Raw genomic sequence first — 20424 nt, 5'->3', positions numbered from 1 at the left:
GAGAGAAAACAAAACTTAATCCATACAAAGACTTGTACATGAATGTTCCTAGCAGTTTTCTTTGCAATAACCGAAAATTGGAAAAATCCCAAATGTTTATCAGCAAAGAGGTCATTGAATATAAAAGCTGTGGTCTATCCAGACAACGGAATACTACTCAGTGATAAAAGGGAACAAAAAGTGATAAAACATGGATGAATCCCAGAACAATAATGCTGGGTAAAATGAGCTAGATTTTTAAAAAGAGTACACTATATAATTGCCCTTATGTAGAATTCCTACAAAAGTAAACAAATTTATAGTGACAAGAAAGCAGATCAGTGGAAGTCCAGGATGGTAAAGATTTAAAGAAAGGAGAGCCAAGAGGAAGGGATTACAAAAGAGGATGAGGAAACTTTGGGTGGTAATGGATGCATCTACTACCTTGATTGTGAAAAGGTCCTATGGATACACACATATGTCGAAACTTACAAAAGTGTACTTTTTATATACATGCAGTTTATTGTTATGGCAGCTATACCTCAATTTTTTTTAAAAAAAAAAAGGAAAGAAAAGTCCCCCAGTGGTTTCATCTCCTCACACTGCCATTTGAATATTATTCAAACGCCAAATTGTGGTCCACAGACTCTGCCTATCCCGGCCCGTGGGTAACCTTTCTCACCTTATCTCATACATTCTCTCAGTCACAATGGCCTCCTTCTTCCTCCCGTCAAGCCCTTTCACACTCCAAAGACTTTCACCTGTTTTTCCCCTTTTCCCCAAGACATTCCCTTGACTGGCTCTCATCTTCAGTGCTCAGCACACCCATCACTCCTGAGTGAGATCTTCTGCAAGACTCAGATCAAATAGGTCCCATAGCACCATTCCCCTCTGCCATGAAGGGCTTCCTTCCTTCAAAACATTTATCACTATCTGAAAGTAGCTTATTTATTACTACACATTTACTATCTAGCTCTCCTTCCCCCCCCCCAAAAAAAATCCATTCTTGAAGGGTTCTTTTCTACTTTGTTCAATGCTTTATCCCCAGTGCCTAAATTATTCCTGGGCACATGGTAGAGGCTTCGAAAATATTTTTGAACAAATGACTAATTTCAGAACACCACTGAAGTCTTGAAAATAAAAGCCAACAAAGTGTTCACTTTTCATTAAATATTAACACTTTAGACATGTAAGAGAGCTTGGTTTTAGAGCATTTATCTTCCTAATTCATATTCTTAATCCATCCATCTTTCTGACTTTCAGGAATGCTTACTTTTCTCTGTTGACAAGCCAAGATCAGCTTCCTTGACATATATAAACTCCAGGCTGCTTTCTGACTGGGTCCCCGTGATGCCCCCTATGATATTGTAATTTATCAAAAACTCAAGTTTAAAATAAAGAATTCAGGAGAGATTCCTTGTCTAAAAATGGAGGGCCCATGGAGGCAAACGCAAGTATTCCGACATGGATGAAGTGTTGGGTTGGAGGGAAGAAATGATATAATATTTTATGTTGATGTATGAGCGAAGCAGAACCACCGTGTATGATGAATGGTGTTTGTCTCCTCTCTCTAAACGTGAAAGCTGAGGAAGCCTTCTGATGTCAAAATCCATGTTCTTTCCAGTGAGGGGGGAGTAGCTACAGGTAAAGCTAGAACAGGAGAAAGACTTCTGTTATCAGCCACAATAAGTTAAGTTATGCTACCATATTCAGCCCCAAATCTCAGTGATCAAGCACAAAGTTCAGTTCACGTCAAGTTCCCTTGTCAACCCAAGCACCTACGTAGGACAGCTTTCTTCTGGGTCCGTTCACATTCAAGGATTCTTCAATTTTACGGCACCTCCATTTCGATGCATTCTTTCGTAAGACGAACCACGGAGAACGGATCTCTAGTTCTGAAACATTTTCACCTAGAAATCACTTAGGTCAGTTCTACTCATGTTTTATCGGCCAAATCAAACTTCATGGCCTTGGCTAATGTCAAGGGGCTGAAAGGACAACAGTCACTCCGCGTACCTGAAAGGAGGAGAACAGAAATACTAGTGAAGGTTTTCTCAGGTTTCAATCGTGGAAGACCTGTCACTTCACCTGAAGTGAGGGGACCTTAAACAGCCAGTGTACAACCATGGAAGGTTTGGAGCATTGAGTGGCATTGTCAAGAATTAAGGCTCCATGAAGCCCTGAAACAGCGATCTCTAATCCCACGAGGCCTGATATCAACCTGGGAACACGTAGAAATATTGATGGCGTTGATGCCTGTGAACTCATACGCCTCTGTATCTAAGCATTTGAATGTAAAGCAAAGACCCATCTCATCTTGATGTAAGTAAAGGTTAGCACAGGTCTATCTGCCCAACTCTGCAGGTGGGAAACCCTCTAGTCACATCCCCACCTCCAGCCAGTTATTACTGCCCATACCCCCAGCACTGCCAAAACATCTTCCAAACAGCTGGGGGTTCTACTTGCTGACTTTGCAAAAGCCCCTCTTAAATTCCTCTTCTCTCAGAAAGTGACTCTGGCCAAGTGCTGAGAAGTTCACACCAGATGGGATGCATTTACACAGAACCAGGGCCAAAGAACACCCATCTCTTTGTGCGTGGCCACAGGCTGGGCAGAAAACATCGTCTGAGGCTTTGCTTTTCACACCTGTCAGATGTACAGCCCCGTGTGTGCATGCATTTTGGTGAAAGAGACTTCCCTGATTAAGAAAATATTTCCAAACAAATACGCAGTTAGATATTTTTTCTACTACAATACCATCCCCTTCGTCTTCGTGATCTTGAATCAAAGCCAAAAAGATGTTCTCTAGGCATGTGGCTTTGAAAGTTAGAGCTTGGATCTGTCCCTTCTGTGTTTAATTTATGAGAGAAGCATGTCCTGACTACAATCACGTGCTAGTTACAGTCATTTCTTTTTTCCAGGGCCTTTCTCTGTGGGGTTGGAATATTTGGCTTCAAATTCAGGTCTCTCCTATTTGGAAGAAACGATGCTGCAGGCGGGGTTTCCTGGGAGGTGGGCTCTGAGATGGAAAGATGCACGCAGGAGGTTTACTAGGGCACTCTCCATCTATAGCTGTCGAAGGGAGGAAACGATGCAGGATGGGGCGAGGGGGCGAAGGAAAAGCCAGGCTGCAGAAAAGGCTCCGGCTGACCCCAAAGTCATTCATTGCTGAAGGGGGATCTAGGTGGCACATTACAGCATCCACTACATATTTTATATCCACAGCTAGAGTTCAAGTTAGGCAATGTGATGTCATGGGGTGGCCCTGGACCAAATGAGCACTAGACAAAAAGATGGGTGATCTGTGGTCAAGCAGAACTGAGTAACTCAGGCAATCATAAGGACGCTGTACCCCAATAAAGATTTGGACTCCAGTGACGCCCTCAATGTTTGTGATCCTTCCCTAAACTCCATAACACACGGTCCCTCCCTGGCCAGTGCCCAGCTTGCACCGGCCTGTAAGTGCAAGCTGGGAATAGGTTTGTCTTGGCCTGACACTTGTGATCCCTTTCCTGGAAAGCTGGTGTCAGCTAACAAAAGGCCTACTGCTGTAGACCGCCCTGTGCCTTTAAATCAGACTAACTCACCCAGTCAACTCGCTAACACCACCATGGACAATCGTAAGTACTCCAACCCCTTTCACTTTGCTCAGGATCTTACTCTGGCTCCCAGATCCAAGCATTCGCCTGGCTTGGACATTTCCTTGACCCTGCTGGCCTCTGGGAAGAGCTCGAGGAATGTGAATTTCCCAGTTGGGGTCCTCATTCTCCATGCTTCCTGCTCAACATCACTCTTAGTCCTTCATCCCCTAGACATGTCAGGGAACCTCTGCGCGCAAGCTCAGACGTACCTGGTACTGTGGCTTGAATTATGTCCCCCCCAAATGATAGGTTGACGTCCTAACCTCCAGTAACTAAAATGTGATCTTATTTGGAAGTAGGGTCTTTACGGAAGTAATGAGGTTAAAATGGGGTCATTTGGGCAGGCCTAATCCAATATGACTGGTGTCTTTATAAAAAGGGGCAATTTGGACACGGTCCCCCACGTAGCAAAAATGCCACGTGGACATGAAAGTAGACAGCAGGGTAATGTGTCTATAAGCCAAGGAATGCCAAAGATTGCCAGAAAACCTTCAAAAAGTAGGGGAGAGGCACGGAAGAGATTCTCTGTCACACAAACCCTACTAACACTCTGCTCTTAGACTTCCAGCCTCCAAAACCATGAGACAATACATGCCTGTTGTTTAAGCCACCCACTTTGTGGTACTTTGTTATGACAGCCCAAGCTGACACACTTGGGAACCTTGCCCACTCACAGCCTGCATCCTGGCCATCGTTCCAGAAGGTCCTACCACAAGCCCCCCGGGGACAGGGAAACTAGACATTACACCAGGGTCACTGGGCCATCAAGTCACAGAGCTGGCAAGAGCACTGCAGAAGCTAAGTCATCTGCAGATCAAAACTGCAATGAGCCTATCACCTGACACCCATCGGAATGGCCACTACCGAACCCCAGAAAATAACAAAGTGTTGACAAGGATGCGGAGAAATCGGAATCCTTGTGAACTGCTGGTGGGAATGTAAAAATGGCATGCTGCGGAAGACGGTATGAAGGTTCTTCAACGAACTGAACCAGAATTGCTATATGATCCAACAATTCCACTTCTGGCTATAGATCCAAAGGAACTGAGAGCAGGCTCTTGAAGAGATACCGGCATACCCACATCCACTGCAGTATTATTCACAATAGCCACGAGGTAGACATAGCACAAGTACCCATCCGCAGACGAATGGATACACTGTGGTAAATACACAGTCACCCAGAAAATTAAGGAGATCCTGTCACGTGCTCCAACCTGGTTGACCCTTGAGGACCCTATGCTGGGTGAAATGAGCCGGTCACTAAAAGACAAATACTGTATGATCCTACTTACATGGGGTATCTGCAGTAGTCAAAATCATGGAAACAGAAGGCAGAGGAATGTTTGCCAGGGGCCGGGGGGAGGGGAGCACGGGGAGCTATTCAACGGGTATTGAGTTTCAGTTTCACAAGGTGAAAAGTTCTGGAGATCTGTTACACAATAATGTGGATACAGTTAACACTACTAAACTGCACACCTAAAAATTAAGAGAATAAACTTTACGTTATGTGGTTTTTTAACCACAATTAAAAAGAAAAAGAAAGAGAAGCTGGAGGCCAGGTCATCTGGCTCCTGGCCCAGCACTCTTTTGCATGGCACTCCACCTCTCCATGCCGGCAGCAGCCACTCAGGGAAAATGCCGTGGGGACCTGAGAGCAGAGATCTGGGTGGTGATGGATCTAGAAGCCAAGGAATGCCCAAGACTGTCAACAAAGGCCTTCCATGTCCATACTTTGCAAAAGGACAAGGGACCAATTGGTCCCTCAACAAAAGCACTGCCCATCCATTGAAGCCAGTAAAGTAGGAAAGGGGGCATTCGTTGAACCCCAACCGGGGGGCTCAAAGTAGACTTCATCTGACCTCAGCAACACTGTTGACAGTCCTCACTTCCCCATCTTGTGGATGTGTGAAGGAGGAGGTGAAGGGACCTGTTCCGAGCCCTCCCCCCGACCAGCTGACGGGACGCTGACCTGGAACCTCCTCCCACCACCCTGGTTGCCCATTTGATGACTACTTAGCAAAATCACTTGGCTTACGGAGCTTTTAGGAGTCTTTCAAAGGGGTAACTGGAACTCTCTCTCCGCCACACACGCTCATCTGTGTGCTCCTCTGGTTGTTGTTTTTTTTTCTCCTTCTTTTTTTTCTGGAAGAGAAAACTGATCAGCTAGCGAAAAATATTTTCCTTAGAGATCATTCAAGGTATTTGGCAATTGGGATTGCCAAACATCGCAAGAGAGAAAGAAGTCCGATGTGGGGCTGAGGGTAAAAGTAAACATTCAGCTGGTCCTGAGAGGCTTGGGAAAAGCTTCAGGGACGGCTCCCTTGCCACCGCCCCAGACGTTCACACAGCCTTTCGAGTTGGCAGACCCTGGGGAGGCTGCTCCAGGGTGGCCAAGGCCGCCTCTTGCCAATCTCGGTTACCCTCTCAGATCCTGCCCACTGAAAACAAACCCACTGCTCCCACCCCCAAACCTTGGTGTGTTCGGATTTCTTTCCCTCTTGCCAAAACCTGATTTCCTGTTTCTAAGAAAAAAAACTTTTAAAATGCCCCTTTAAAAAAATCTCCTTAAGGCAGCTTACACATCAAAGAGCTCTTAGAAAGTAGGGTTCTGTTTGGTTAAGTGCACATGAATCAGAAAACATTCCGATTAAATTTCCCCTTTTAAGTGCTAGGGATTTTTACTGGGCTCGGGCAAAAGGTTTCGGGACAAACCATAGACTCTTGGGTGGAGGGTGCCTAGGAACTTCTGCTCATGGCAGAGATGAGGAACCAGAGGCCCAGAGAGGGAAAGTGATTTTCTAAGGCCTCCTGGCAAGGAAGTGTGAGAACCAAACCCTAGCGTGGGCTCTTCACTCCTGGCCTGGTGGTATTTCCCCACTTCTGTCAATTTCTCTTTAAATTGGAAATTGTAAGATGTTTTTCAAGGTCAAAGGTGATTTAAAGTGTGACACATTCAGCAGAAAGCTAGTTACTGATCTCACTTAAAAATGTTTTTTAATCTTTACTTATTTTAGAGAGAGAAACCGAGTGCAAGTCGGGGAGGGGCAGAGCGAGAGGGAGACACAGAATCCGAAGCAGGCTCCGGGCTCTGAGCTGTCAGCACAGAGCCCGACGCTCGAACTCATAAACTGTGAGATCATGACCTGAGCCCAAGTCAGACGGGCCCTTAACTTACTGAGCCACCCAGGTGCCCTGATTTTTTTTTTTAACAAAGTATCAGAGTCGAAAGAGAATGGCCATGACTACCTTTACTGAGCACTTATTATATACACGCATTGTTCACTTAATCACCACAATTCTATGTTATATTTACTGTATTCTATTTTATGAAATAGAAAGAAGGAAAAAAAATTTCAAAGACAGGGGCGGGGGGGGGGAGGGAGAGGGAGAACAGGATTCAAATTCTGGTTTCAGCTTTTGCTCTATTTTTTGAGGGACTGAAATGTGCCAGGCTCTTTCTCACGCCAGAAATCAGTTAATCCTCCGTGAAGAGGTAGGTATCATCATCTCCAGTGCACAAAGGAGAAAAATCAGATCGTGAAGACATTTGGCAACTCTCCCGAGTTCTCACCACTGGCGAGTGGGAGCCCTGGATTTGGAACCTACCTAGACCTTGAAGCCCCACCCCCCTTCCTGTTACTCGCTTCACCGAGTTGTTTTGAGCATCAAATCAAATCATGGACGCCAAAGCCTCCTGTAGAAACTGTAAAGGAGGTAACACAGTTGAGGGTGGACCGTTTCAATCCTAAACTGTTGTATTTTTCTAAATTTCCACTCTGGCTTTTAGCAACAGGATCCCAGAGCCAGCCAATGTCCAGGGGCCCAAGTCTGTCAGCTGAAAAACATTTTCCAAATAAAAGATTTGATTGAATGCACTCTTGTTTTCCTTGGGCGGGTCCCAACCACCCAAATGTTTAATTGGGTTGGAAAGTTTTGATCGCGATGGCCATTGTTGCAGGCAAACGAGAAACGTGGAGCCTTGCTCTCTGACCCTGAGAGGAGAAGGGGGCCCAAGAAAACCACCAAGCGCAGTCACCCTGCTAGCAGTGAAGCTATCCAAATAGCAGCATTGTTAGATCAAGTGCTAGTTCATTCGTTTTCCTGTTCATTTGTTTATTCTAGGCCGTCGTATGAGCCCCAGAATTCTGCAAGTCGTACCCTGCTTTAGGCATACAGAATACAAAGGAATAGCTGCTCCTCGAGGAGCACACCTTCCTGAGGACTCGGATAACATTCCCCATGAATGTCCTCCTGTGCTTTCTAGTCAGAACTTCTTCTTCTCTCTTCTCTGTGCCGTGATTTATGCCAGAGTCAGGCGCTGCATGGTAGACCCCAAATTCATATGTTGAAGTCCTAACCCCTTCACCTCAGAATGGGACTGCATTCGGAGACAGGGCCTTTAAAGAGGTTATTAAGGTAAAATGAGGTTGTATGAGTGAGCTCTAATCCAATATGGCCGGTGTCAGAGTAAGAAGAGGAGATTAGGACACACACACACACACACACACACACACACACACAGGGGTGCCCGGGTGGCTCAGTTGGTTCAGCATCTGACTGTTGATTTCAGCTCAGATCATAATCCCAGGGTCGTGGGATTGAGGCCTGTGTCAGGCTCCACGCTGAGCATAGAGCCTGCTTAGGATTCTCTTCCTCTCCCTCTGCCTCTCTCCCCCATTTGCTCTCTCTCTATAAAATAAAATTAAAATTAAATTAAATAGATCACAGAGACGAGAAGGCCATCTAGAGAGGCAGGGAGAGAGGCCTCCGAAACACAATCCTACAACACTTTGACCTCATACTGCAAGCCTCCGGAACTGTGAGAAAATAAATTTGTTGTTTAAAACACCAGTCTGGGGCTTTTGTTATGGGAGCCCCAGCAAACTAATACAATGGCTAAAGCCTGGACTCTGACCTGCAGATTGTAAGAATTATTTTTGTGTTTACTGAGTTAAAAAATAATGATAAAAAAAACAAGCGTGGGCCAACCCTCAAGAAGTCTGCGGTCTTAAGGGGAGACTGGCAACTTTTCCTCTGTGTTCGGTCCTAGGTGCTGTGAAAACGCGGTGGGTCTTCTTCAGAGGGTATTCTGGTGAGGAGCCAAGCCGACGTCTTAGCCACGGTGGTTTAAGTGCTGTGGTAGGGGACGGCAATGCCCCAGGGCACGAAGGAAACCCCCAAACAGCGAGGGGAGGGGCAGGGGCAGGGGACTCCTCCCGGAGAAGGAACTCCCCAACTGTCATGAAGTACAAAGAGCTGTTACCCAGGAGAGGGTGGGGACAGACCATTCCGGGCATGCACACAGGCGGTGGGCCCCGAGTGGCCCAGCCGTGGCAAGTCAGTGCAGGTGAGGCAACAGGAAGAGAGAAGGCCCCAGGCCAAGGATGGAGCCAGGTCATGGGGGGCCCTGGCGTGAGGGCCCAGGGAGGCAGCTGGCTCTTAGCTGAAGCTAACGTACACACGAAGGGTTGCAGCAGCATTCTGCTCAGGTGTTAACGCCGCATCTCCCTCGAAACTCAGCCTTCCACGGAAGAGCCACTCGAGGGGTGTTTGCTGACTTGAGTTGAAATGCATACCCCTACCCATGCTATACAGACCCTCCTGCTTAGCAGGAATAATCCCTTCTCCCTTCTTCCTCTGCTCCATCCAACCAGGCCCCTCCTTTCCTCCTTCAGGACTTCTCCTTTTGTGGCACCTGTCCAGAGCCTGTCCTTGTGGTCACTCACCTGTGCTATTTACTGCTACCCCTTCGGGGTAGCAGAGACTCTCCAAGTAAGCAGACCCAGGAGCCAGTCCTGAAAAGTTCTGGAACCTCAGTTGAGTCTCCTCAGCGTTCGAAGCCTCTGTTTCCTTCTCTTTGAACTGAAGGCAACAATACCCGCCGGTGTCCACCCTCCTTGTCTTCCTTTCGATGACGGAAGCCCATCCCACGTTAGCTGGGCACACGCGGCCACGAGCTGCGGGCTGCCCGTCCCAGCCTCCTTTGCCGCGGTGGCGGTCATGCGACTCGGCTCAGAACCAAGGACAGGAGCAGAAGTGAAACGAACAGCTCCCCAGTCGCTCCTTAAAGAGAGCTAAGCCACTTGCCAGGGAACCGCTTCCATTCGTTCTGAGGGCTGGGAAATGGAAGCAAGCCGAGCAGTCCCAAAGCCATACCGTGCCGGGGACGGACGGACCTTACCGGCAGGGGTTCCTGGACATCCTAGAAAAACAGAGAAGTCACGCCCACCCTGGGCCACTCACCTCTGGACTATTCATAAACACGTGCTTTGTTTATACCACTGAATACCTGGGTCTCTTTGTGCACCGCACCCTAAGTGACCCACAGCCTTATTTTGGAGATGGTAGATAATACATCCAAAGCTTCTTCATATGTAGTGGATCTGTGATTAGTTGATATTAATAGCTATTATTAGGATGCATTGGTAGGATGTTGTGACTCCCTAGGTATGGCTGGCCAGGAAAGGGGAAGCTCCTCAGACTCTGCGATTTCACACCCGAGAGCCTAGGACAACACTGTGACTCCAGAGAGAAATGGGGGCAGAGTGGGTGTGCCTGGGTGGCTCAGTGGGCTAAGCGTCTGACTTCGGCTCAGGCCATGATCTCGCAGTTCGTGAGCTTGAGCCCCATGTCGGGCGCTGTGCCGACAGCTCGGAGCCTGGAGCCTGCTTCGGATTCTGTGTCTCCCTCTCTCTCTCTGCCCCTCCCCCCCTTGTGTGCGTGCTGCTCTCTCTCACAAAAATAAATAAACATTTTTTAAAAATCTTTAAAAAAAAAAAAAAAAGAAATGGGGGCAGAGTGAGGAGGAGCATATGGAGAGGGGAGATAAAGGCAGATTTTAGCTGCGTTGAATTTTAGCTGCTGGCAGGGCTCATGGAAAGAGATGCCAAGAAGCAATTTGAAATTCAAGCCGAAGTTAGGCCCAGAAACCAGGAATCGCCGTGGGGAGTCGGGGGCAGGGGGGGCGGGGGGGGGGAACAGTAGGACTGGATGAGATTTCTAAGGGTGAAAGCCGCAGACCCAAGTCTTGGAAGGATACTGAGGAGACCAGTGTGTCTGGAGCAAAGATTTTTAAGGTACAAGGGAGAGAAAAGAATAGAAAGGCAGACTGGATAAGGTCTTGTAGACGGGTGGGAGTCCCACTGAGGAGTTCACATCTTACCTGACAGATAGTCAGGGGCCCTGGATGGTTCCGAATGGGCAGGAGGGTGATGAGGAATCTGCCTGTCCTATCAGAGGACCTCTGGGTGACACAGGGGTGCCCACTTCGTCCGGAAGAAAAATCAACCACCAGGTATAACCATTGCACTGGGATTTTAGCAGACACGTGCAGAGTACAGGGAACGACTTCAGTAAACATTTGGCCTCTAGGTGGTGGGTTGTGAGATTATCGAATTTTTTCTATATAAAAAACTGGGTGAGCCTCAGTGTTTTAAATGAGACGTATGCGTTAGGGACCAGGTACATCAAAGCACTTGGCGGCTGAATATTTTGGGGAGATTCTATGGAGACAGTGGAAGCAAAGATTTGGCCAGAGGGGCCCCATGGACGGAAAAATAACATCTCGAAGAGGGAAGACAGGTGTCTCCCATTTATCCTTTTGGTGTTCCAGCCAACAGATAGGTGTTGAGGGTCTGCTCCATTCCTGCATGTGCGGGGTGCTGGAAGGAGGGTGGAGGAGACAAGAGACAAATCGGTTGGGAATTGAGAAGTCCCGAGGTAGAAAATAAAGCTGAGCAAAGGAGTGAAAGTGAAGGGCTTAGCTGCCTTACCTCGGGAAAGTTCCCTTCGAAGCGACCTTTGAGTCCAGAGGTCAGTGAGGGGAGCCATGCAGGTCCCAGGGGCAGAAGGCCTCAGAGGTGGGAGAAGCCATGACACAAATGGCCATGAGGTCAAGGCCAGCACTGGGGTGAGGCAAGTCACCGGGGTGAGGCAAGTCCTTAGGTGCAAATTGAAGGAGACATTCACAGAGCCACGCAATTGCCAACCCAGAGAGTAAATATCTCCTGGCATCCTGTGCCCAAGCCACTCTCCTCCCATTCCTGGGTCATCTAAGTCCAAACCCCGGTGGAAGGAGCTGAGTGCAGGATGTGGACAGTGGCAGCAGGCCCCAGAGTGGCCACTAGAGTCACAAGGTACCGGAATCAGAAAGCCCAAGGCCACAGACACTCACTTGCTCACCCTTCCTAACAAAACTGATGTATAGTTCCCAAGAAACCCTACATGTCTGGGAGGGGGTGGTTTCACCTAAAGGGTAAAAGAAGGGTTTGGACCCACTTCTTGACATGGTATAGGATCTTCACTGAGAAGATCCCGTGGGCCTTGCAGCCCAACATGACGTGCCTGTGAAACCTCACGTAAGCCCCTGCCCCGCTCTGGGCTCAAATTTCCTTTTGTGTACCATCAAAGGATTGGATCCGATGAACTCAAAGTCCTCCACCACCCCACCCAGGTCCAACGTTTTACGGTTCTATGAACTCAAAACAAACCTCTGTTTTCAAAAGGAAAGACGTGTCACAAGGAGGCTTTCGAAAGCTGAAAGAAAGCAAACCCTTTGCTTCCTCAAGTATTTCTAAGACACACGGGAGCTAGTTTCAGAGCTCCAGTTGTGGGATCATGCCTCCATGGGATGGAAGAGCCTATCTATGTGTGCGATGGCCCATTCATCGCCAATAGACTTCAAATCTGACATCCTGGGGAGTGTTCACAGGCTAGCACCTTCACTGATTGATTGGCACCATAGTGGACACTCATGGGAGGGACCACTTCCGGAGTCTGCTAATAAGGAGGAATGTTCTGTTTTGAACCAAGAGGCCCGCTGGCAGCCAGTCTTTCCACCCATGATCCGGAGCCGACAGATATAACTGCCCCGTTACCCCTCTCTCTCAGGCTTTCCACAAGCCTGAAGACCCACATTTCTAACAAACTCCAAGGGGTTTGGGGTTTTTGAGCGATGTCCATTTTGACATCTAAGGTCTGCAAAAACCGATCTGAGGCAAAAACTATCATCGTCGCCACTTTACAAACGGGGAATCCGAGGCTTCCAGAGAGAAGAGCTACAACCTCCCAAGTGGGTGTCATGCCTGAGAAGCTGGCAGCAAGACCCTATAAAATTGGTGCCGTGAAAGCTCATGATCACAGGGCATTAGGGACAAGAAATACCCCCCTACCCCCCCCACCCCCCCGCCTATTGCATCGGTGAATCAAATCTCAGTTTTACACTTTACAAATACCTACTGTCTACTTGTCTCGTCCCAGCTGAACAGACAGCAGGGACACAGCTGCCCCACTTGCCCCTTCCACCCTCCTCAATACCTTTGCCTTCAGGCTCTGGGACACACATAAACTCCCTTCTCCTTCCAGTCACCCTTAAAAAAGCCCACGCATATCAGCCGCAGCAAACAGATCCCTGGAAGGATCACCGTGCCACTGGTTCTGCCATTGGCCCTACTCCAGTGCAGATCTGGGCTTCATCAGAGCACCTCTGATCTATGCTGCCCTAAGGAAAATCTTTGCAAGGACGTAGAGTGGCCTCCACCCTCTCAGGGTAGGATAGAGACACAGAGATCCAGGACACCAGCTACTCTAAATTTCCACTTGTGACTCACAGTACCCTGCCCAGAAAGGCCCCTGGGCCCCAGACGACACATAATTCAGAATGCCAGGATTTAGTGGACCTGTCTGCATGTGCAGGACGAGCCAAAGAATTGCAACTATGTCCCCATCTAGAGGGCACGCCCACGACAGACATGCATTCCCCGAAATAACCTGATAGCAAACGTTGGGAGAGGCAAGAGCCTTCTAGAAGAGGCGAAGACCGTGGTCTCTCGGGTCAAACAAAGCCCAGTTGTAGGCTTGCAGAGAAAGCCCTCCGTGGCTACCACCTCGAGGAGGGTAGACCTGTGACAAAGGAAAGCAGAAGGCCAGAAGTCACCTTAATAAGTCAGTTTGCTTTTGCAACCAAGGATTTTTCTTGCAAACAATGGAAAAGCACAGGTTCAAAGACTTAGTCTCCTGCATCCTGCTTCAGGTCAGTCTTTTCAAGCAGTAAGTGAAAGAATTAAGCTCGAGAAAAGCTAGGAGGTTCAGAATGGGTTCCAGTTCGACCTGGAAAAATCCTCTCCCTGCCTTGAACTTCATAAAGTGTTTTCACTTGCTACTCTTAGCTCTGAACCGTCCCAACGGTCTTTTAAGAGATGACGTTATTTTTTTATTTTTATTTTTATTGTATTTTTATTTACTTAAGAGAGAGAGATAGAACATGAGCAGGGGAAGGGCAGAGAAAGAGAGAAAATCCCAAGCAGTCTCTGTACTGTCAGCACAGAGACTGACACAGGGCCCAAAGTCACAAACCATGAGATTGTGACCTCAACCAAAACCAAGAGCTGGATGCTTAACCGACTGAGCCACCCAGGCGCCCCAAGAGGCGACTTGTTATTTCTCTTCTGTAGGTGAGGAAACTGAGGCACAAAGAAGTAAAGCGACTCACCCAAGGCCACATGCTAGTCAGTGGCCCAGCTGGAATTCTGTCTCGGGTCTGTTTGAAACTGGGATGCCTGGCCAGCATACCACATGCTCCAGAACAATCCAATGAAATAGGGATTTATTACGCTTCAGATTCAAATGGGTTAGCCCAAGGTTGCATGGAAAATAAATTCAATACCAGGAGGAGAACCTGGGTTTCATAGCTCCGGAACTCTGCCTCTTTCCACCACACCACCATGCTTTGGTGACCACTCTCTGCCTGCTCTATTCCACTAAACTGCCAAAGCAGAACTTGGTATATAGTAGGTTCTAAATAGATAGTTGAGGGCTAAATGAGTCATTCTTTGAAGCGAAGCTTTATTAGGAGAGCAGATGATAGTCTTAACTGAGCAAGATATTCAGTGATTCGTTTCGCTCGGGGCTTGAGTCTGAATTTGGAGAAAAGCTCTTGACTTAGCTGTGAAATACGTCCCCGGGCTCCTCCCTGCTTAAGAACAGGGACAGCTGGAGAAAGAACCCACTGTTCCTCTCTGGAATGAGAATAAGCCACAAATTAGGCTTTTCTGTTATTCTTTTTCAGGACAATCAGGGAATAGAGATAGGACTTGACTACATTGTGAGATCCCAGAGCACAGGTCTAAGTATCTAAATTCTACTTCACCCCCGCCCACCAGTAACTGTCACTTTGTTAAGGTATGGTGATTTACCAATTGAAAATTAGAGAAGAAACTGCGATGCTCATCTCCAGGGAAAATTCACTCACACATCCATCTCATCCGTTCTCGTAAGTGCTGGGCAAAGCACCAACATCACGGGGTGAGAGCAGGTGGGGGGCAGTGAATGGAAAGGGCTTGCCATGTGCAGGCTCTCTTCCACTCCGGATCCCTTTACTCCTCACAGTGAGTCTGCAAACAGCCACCCCCATTTCACACGGGAGGAAATGAGGGGTCAACAAAGCTCTGGAATTACTGATTTCCCCACAATTAATAAGTAGAAGAGCCAGGATTTGAGCCTAGGGCTTCCTGCACTCAGAACTTATGTTCTTTCCCATATACCACGATTAGAGTCCAATAGGTATTATCACAGGGTAGACCACTCCGCAAAGGGGCTTCCCTGACTTTATCTTACATTTTGTGAGGGTCAAAGGATATGGAGAGTAGGGATAAAAAAAAAAAAACCTTCCATTTTATAGGTGAGGAGACGGAGGCTTAGTGTTAAAGGTGATACACGCGTGTAATATACACTACACAAGATTCCTATTTTATAGAAGAGGGAGCTGAAGCTCAGAGGCGATCAAGTTGCATAAACTTTTACATATATTAATATTGTGCTCCTACTATGTGCAGATTCTGTGCTGATATTGCCATCTCTCCAAACCTCAGCTGCTGCTTTTGTAAAATGGGGATGAGTGGCTGAGCCAGAAGTGCTCATCTAGAAAGAGTTACATTTGGGATTTGCATCGAGGCTTTTCTAAGTTTTTTGAAGTTTATTTATTTTCAGAGAAAGAGAGCACAAGCAAGGAGCAGGGGAGGGGCAGAGAGAGAGAGAGAAAATCACAAACATGTTCCACACTGCCCCCACAAAGCCCATTGAGGGACTCAAACCCACAAACCGTGAGATCATGATCTGAAACGAAATCCCGAGTCAGACACTTAACTGACTGAGCCACCCGGTGCCCCCAGGCTTTTCTGATTTTTAAACTTATTAAACTTTTTTATGTTACCGAAATCTCAAAGCTTTTAACTATCTCCTTCTACCTTGTTATCATAAAATATGTAGCTCTGAAAAGCATCTGAATGTAGAACATTTTACCAGTTGCTAGCCAGGGTAGGTACTTAGACAAATACTTCCCTAAATCTGTATAGGTAATCTCCAACTCTGATGCTTCTGTGAATAATTCACTGGTGGAATCAGAACGATTCATTCTAGCGCAGGAAGGCTGCGTCTGAATGTGCCCTGCCTGGCATGTCGCCTATGAGATGGTAGGAGGGAAAATAATGTACTAACCTACCCCAAGAGAATGGACAAGGAGGCCCTTCAGTCAGGCTCTATGCCAAGCACTTAAAATTAAAAGGGCCTTTGTCCTCTTGAGGTGCAAGGAAAGTTATATTGGACAAAACCAGGGGCGACACAGCCAGAAACCTTTGGCCCATCTCTGCCGAAAGATTCCTTTCCGGCCAAGGTGGTTGAGCACCAGTCATGAGCTCGAGCAAGCTCAGCAGGGTCCCTGGGGAGCACAGGTACCACCCTTGGACGCCAGGCACAGGAGAAGGCGGGGTGACTCGCTGGGCCTGGAAGAGTTGCTGTATTTCAAAAGTTCCAGGTCGGCCCAGGCACAAACACTGACGTGAGCAAAAACTTGCATTAAGAAACAAACTGCAGGCTGGGGACATTGTGAAAGATCACAGATGTCCGGACCAGAGAAACTGGGACTTAACGTCCCAGACAACACTGAAGGTTTTAGTGGCAAAGGAACACAATCAGAGCAGTGTTAGGAAAACCCGTCTCTTATTTACTACCAACTGTCTGTTGGGCACATTGCCGGGCATGGGGTCTTTTCATTACTGCCCTTACTGGGACCAGCATGCTCAGTCTCGTGCACAGCCATTTTGGAGGTTTTCAGCGTGGGAAGTGTTGCTGTGGAGGTGAGTACAAGCTACAGCAGCCCAGAGTTGGGGACCTAGGGGCACGTGGTTCATTTAGGAGATAATCTCAAGAAGCATTCAGAGGGAATGGGGAGAGTGAGACAGGAAAAGGAAACTAATACTCCTGGGCTCAGCTGAGCCTTGATCCCACCGGATACTCCTGGGAGAGTGTGTGTGAGAACACATTTCAGAGTTGCCCCACCAAAGGTACGAGGGAGCCGGGGTATTTACCTACCGAATCCCATCCTCCATTGCCTTTGGGCCGCTTCCTGGAGACAGGAATGGCCAGGCTGCTCAAAGGCTATGCCCTGCAGCCTAAGAAAGCCCTGAGGCAGACAGTCCCAGGGGCTGGAAATGTGTATGGGAAGGGGACTCCAGAGGAGGATCCAAGCAGGGAGGAGATAAGCCCCCTCCGTGGTTCCCAGGAAGAACAGGGAGGGCCCCGTGGCACAGGTCCGGGGACCCTGAGGCCGGGCGGACCAGCACAGGCTCCCCGAAGGGCAGTACAATTAACGATGCATTCTCCGGGAGGCAAAACGAGAGGGGAGAGAAGGAAGGGTGAATTATGTCGCTGAGCAAGAAGGCAAGGGCTAGATCACAAGGACCTGGGACTCCCTGCGAGGGTGTTAGATTTTCTTTTGTGCTCGACAGGGCACTACTGGAAAAAAAAAAAAAAATTAACCAGGATGTGACGTGGTCAGCATAGCATGCTTCTGTGCAGGCGGGATGGGGAGGTCAGACTTGGGGACGGAGACAATGAAGATGTGGGGCAGGAAAAAACCTAGGGGGGTGGAATTACAGGCTTCCATAAGACAGAGGCTGTGGGGTTAGAAATGAAGGAGCTGGTAAGAGAGATAGTTAGGGAGAAGATGTGACAGGTTGCCCTCACCGCATCTAGAAGGACACACAGAGTTTCCCTGCTAAGGGTGCAGCAAATAAGGAAAGGAGCTGAGGGACAGAACCCAGAGCCTCCATCTCAACCACGTTCAGGGCCGGGAGGAAGATGAGCCAGCCACAGAGCAGTGAACTTTGAGGACACCCAGGTGTCCTCCTCCGGAAGCCAAGGGAGGAGCCCAGCACAGCCAACACTGCTGGTCGGCAGAGGTCAGGGAGGAGGAGGTCCACGCCAAGACCACAGCTGTCGCTCATTAGGAGGGAGGTGACTGCCGACTCTTTGACTTCTTCAGTGAGGGAGCAGTCAGGTGACAGGGAGATGATGGTAAAGATTGGTGATGATGTGGAGGCCAGCAGGGGCAGACACATGGCAAGAAGTCTGGCCACGAAGTGGTGAAGAGATGCCCGTGGCATTGGTGGGTAAGAGTAGTGTGGAGCGGGCAGGGGACGCAAGGTGCGGGAAGCACATGAAGCATCTTCAAGCCAAGGAGGCCGGCCATCCCATGGCCTGAGGAGACCAGAAGCAGAAGGGGCTGAAGATGATGAAAAAGGACGGACTTCTTGAAGCAGGAATCAGTGTTTAATGCAAAGAATGGAGACTCCCTTCGTAAGCCCATCACTGCTAGTTGTTACCTGGGTGACCATGGTGGCCAGTCTCTAAGGTGAATGATCCCTACCTCCTGGGGTTCACACACTTGTGTGGTCCCCTCCCACATAGTACCGGGGCTGGTCTGTGTGACCACCAGAGTATGGCAGGAGTGATGATATGTCAGTTTCATGGTCAGGTTACCAAAAGATACTGTGGTTCCCCTTTTGTGCTCGTGCTCTCGCTCGCTCGCTCTCTCTCGCTCTCTCGTCACTTGCTGTGGGGGAAGCCAGAAGTTATGTCATGACCAGCCCTCTTCTGATGCCCACATGGGAGGAATCAAACCCTCTGCCAACAGCCCTATGAGCAAGCTTGAGCTTGGATGACCAGCCCAGATGACCACAGTGCCAGCCAAGTGTTTGACCGCAGCCTCATGAGGAAGCCTGAACCGGAGCCACCCAGCTAGGCCCCTCCCAGCTTCCTCGCCCTCAGAAACTGGGTGAAACAGTACTTGCTTATTCCGTTGTGCCACTACGTCTTAGGGTGCTTTGTTACACAGCTGCAGACGACTCATACGGGGATCTTCCTGGAAAGGTTGATGTGACATTAAATGACACAGCAAATGACAAGACACAGGGATTCATGAAAACATGGAGGAGGGAGAAAGAGGCAGACTCAGAAGTTCGGGAAGGATGAAGGACCACCCTCCTCATGACGCAGGAGGCAAAGAACAAAAGCTCTAGGTCCCAGCCCGTACTGAGCGCTGCCCAGGCCCAGCACCAGTGAGCACCCGATGCAGATGCCTCCCGTGAACCCCCAGGATCTGCCGGCAGGACTGTTGCATTATAAGGGTTTTCTCGTATAGAAACCAAAGCTGGCAGAGATTTATTTAATGACTCGACGTAGAGGCGCATCTGAGAGGGGAGAAAAAGGGGAAAATGGGGCCTTGTGCAGGGCAGGGGTGGCAGGGTCCTGAGGAGAGGTGCGGTGGGGCTGGCAGGAGGCATGGGAAGGCGGGATGGCTGAGGCGGGAGGGGGAGGCCCCTCCAGGAGGGCAGCCAGCTCCCTGGGCGCGTGCTTCCCCCTTGTGTGAGGGAAGGTCCGGCTCACTTTATGCCCTTTTAAAGTAAAAACTGAGGGGTGTTCCCAGGCCGTCTGTGTTTACCAGAAAGGGCCATTTTTCCACCTTCTGATGTCCAGGAAAGACACTCTAAGAAGGAACAGAGCGTGCTTCCCCGCCCAGCGCCTCCTCCCTGCCAGCAGACCCAGCTTGGTTCCATGTACCTCCATCCATAGATGATCAATGCACTCTGTAAAGTGCTCTGACGAAGAGATACAGAGATGCGTTTCAGGTTCTCCTGGAAACAGCCAGAGATGGTGGCTGTGGTCTGAGCCATCTTCCTTTTGTCCCCAGGGCTAACTGGACATATCAGTGACTGTCTTCACCAGAAATCAGCCAACTGCCTAGGAAAATTTCCATGAACCCATTGTCAAGGGATTTTTTAAAAGTCAACTAGGGGGGGGCGCCTGGGTGGCTCAGTCGGTGAAGCGGCCGGCTTCGGCTCAGGTCACGATCTCACGGTCCGTGAGTTCGAGCCCCGCGTCGGGCTCTGTGCTGACAGCTCAGAGCCTGGAGCCTGTTTCAGGTTCTGTGTCTCCCTCTCTCTCTGACCCTCCCCCGTTCATGCTCTGTCTCTCTCTGTCTCAAAAATAAATAAACGTTAAAAAAAGAAACAAATAAAAGTTAACTAGGTTATTATCTCATTTCCAAATTGTTTTTGGTTTTTGATGTTATAGGAATACAAAGAAATCTGCGGTGTAGACAGCCAAGTAAACAAAACAAATGAAACCTAGAGAATTTTTTAAATAAAATACAAAGCCGGATTCATTTGTTGATAATGTTTTCCTATCTGGAATCACTCTTTTTCTTGATGAACATCACAGCTGACCAGTGTGTATTTGTATGTATTTTGCAGATTGCAAAACAACTCCCCACTTAACCTTCATCCCACCTCTGCACAGGGGCAAGGCAGCGTCCCCACCCCTTTCCAGGGGAGGGGCTGGCGGGCTGGGAAGCAGTAGGAACAGGTGTGGGCTTCCCTCTCCTTGCTCAGCCTCAGTTTCCTCGTCTGTGTAACAGGGATGAGAAGAGCACCTGCTTCAACTAGTTAAGATTCTCGTAGTGCTTAGTGCC

The 20424-nt window shown here is 48.7% G+C and overlaps 1 long non-coding RNA gene across 1 annotated transcript; it reads left to right on the top strand.

The window, feature by feature from the left end:
- The first annotated feature begins 16035 nt into the window (after positions 1–16035).
- On the top strand, positions 16036–19994 carry LOC128313871 (uncharacterized). Its single transcript, XR_008294898.1, has 2 exons — positions 16036–16750; positions 19431–19994. It is a non-coding gene; the product is annotated as an uncharacterized LOC128313871 (long non-coding RNA).
- The last annotated feature ends 430 nt before the right edge of the window (positions 19995–20424 follow it).

The sequence above is a fragment of the Acinonyx jubatus genome, chromosome C1, assembly GCF_027475565.1.
Source record: "Acinonyx jubatus isolate Ajub_Pintada_27869175 chromosome C1, VMU_Ajub_asm_v1.0, whole genome shotgun sequence".
NCBI lineage: Eukaryota > Metazoa > Chordata > Mammalia > Carnivora > Felidae > Acinonyx > Acinonyx jubatus.
The sequence above is the reverse complement of the archived record's forward strand: the minus strand, read 5'-3'. Positions and strand labels throughout refer to the sequence as shown.